The following is a 1,427-nucleotide window of genomic DNA, read 5'->3' as shown; positions in this document are numbered from 1 at the left end:
GCCTCTGATGGACAACTCAATGGCCAGCCACTTCTTTAATTAAAGCCTCAGCCTGCTTTTTGTATTTATTTATTTATTTAATTCCTCAGATGAAACATTATTGACCTGATGGGTCTGTGAGCGGATATAGATGATATGAGTGGCATTGAACAGAGTCTGGTCTTTCAGCGTAGTGTTTACTGTATACTGTAGGTGCTTTAGCCAAGAGGCCTTTAAGGAGGCGTATCTTTCAAGTCTCACAATCAGGAAATGTTGAAGCAGCATCAACCGTAATGCCAGTCGGCTGCAAATGTCATTTTTGAGCTAATCACTATATTTGTACTTTAAATGGTATCTACTTATTTGAAGCTGCAGTACTGTGCAAGAGTCTTGAGCTGCAATATGCCCCTGTTCAACTGTTCGTTAACACATATGCCTAATCACTCAATCACATGGCAGCAGTTCAGTGTATTTAGGCATGTAGACATGGTCAAGATGACCTGCTGATGTTCAATCTAAGCATCAGAATGAGGAAGAAAGATGATTGTTCGTCTGAATGTTTCAGAAACTGCTGGTCTGCTGGGATTTCCTGTACACAACCATCTCTAGAGTTCAAGGAGGATCATCTGAAAAAGAGAATATACGCACTGAGCGGCAGTTCTCTGGCTGAAAATGTCTTGTTGATGTCAGAGGAGAATGGCCAGACTGCTTCAAGTTAACAGGAAGTCAAAAAACCACTCAAAACAACCAAGGAGTGCAGGAGAGCATCTGTGGTTTCACTATACTGGAAATATGTTTCCTGGACTGAAGAGTCTCAGTTTCCGCTGCAACATTCAGATGGCAGGGTCAGAATTTAGCGTGGATAACATGAAAGCATGGATACATCCTACCACATATCAATGGTTCAGACTGCTAGTGGTGTGTGTGTGTGTGTGTGTGTGTGTGTGTGATGGTGATCTCAAATTGCTTTCTTGAACATGATGCATTAATGACAGAAATCTGGCTGTATAAAAACATTAGCAGGGGATGGTTTCGATCCATCGACCTCTGGGTTATGGGCCCAGCACACTTCTGCTGCACATCACCCCAGATGGGACTCGAACCCACAATCCCTGGCTTAGGAGGCCAGTGCCTTATCCATTAGGCCACTGGGGCTGCACAAAGGGAGCCCAAACATGCTACATAATGTTCAGTGTACAGCTGATCCATTGTGACCTGCAGCAGAACGGAGAAAATGTCTATTCGGCTCCAGAGCTGTGCTCTGAGCTCCACTTTATTTGGATGTCGCTTCTGTTGTTTGTAGACACTCATGAAACGACACAAGGACCAGAGAGTAACTAAGATCTGGATCACTGTGTCTAGTTACATTATGCATTAAGGCTTTAGAGTCTTTGTAGCATCTTGCTAAATTTATGCGAAGAAGAATTAAGACAGCTGCAAGGCAAAAG

The 1,427-nt window shown here is 43.3% G+C and overlaps 1 non-coding gene across 1 annotated transcript; it reads right to left on the bottom strand.

Annotated features, from left to right (window-relative positions):
- Positions 1 to 1,061: 1,061 nt before the first annotated feature.
- Positions 1,062 to 1,134, bottom strand: trnar-ccu. Its single transcript has one exon. It is a non-coding gene; the product is annotated as a tRNA-Arg (tRNA).
- Positions 1,135 to 1,427: the final 293 nt, after the last annotated feature.

Source organism: Oreochromis aureus, linkage group 23 (genome assembly GCF_013358895.1).
Source record: "Oreochromis aureus strain Israel breed Guangdong linkage group 23, ZZ_aureus, whole genome shotgun sequence".
Lineage (NCBI taxonomy): Eukaryota > Metazoa > Chordata > Actinopteri > Cichliformes > Cichlidae > Oreochromis > Oreochromis aureus.
The sequence above is the reverse complement of the archived record's forward strand: the minus strand, read 5'-3'. Positions and strand labels throughout refer to the sequence as shown.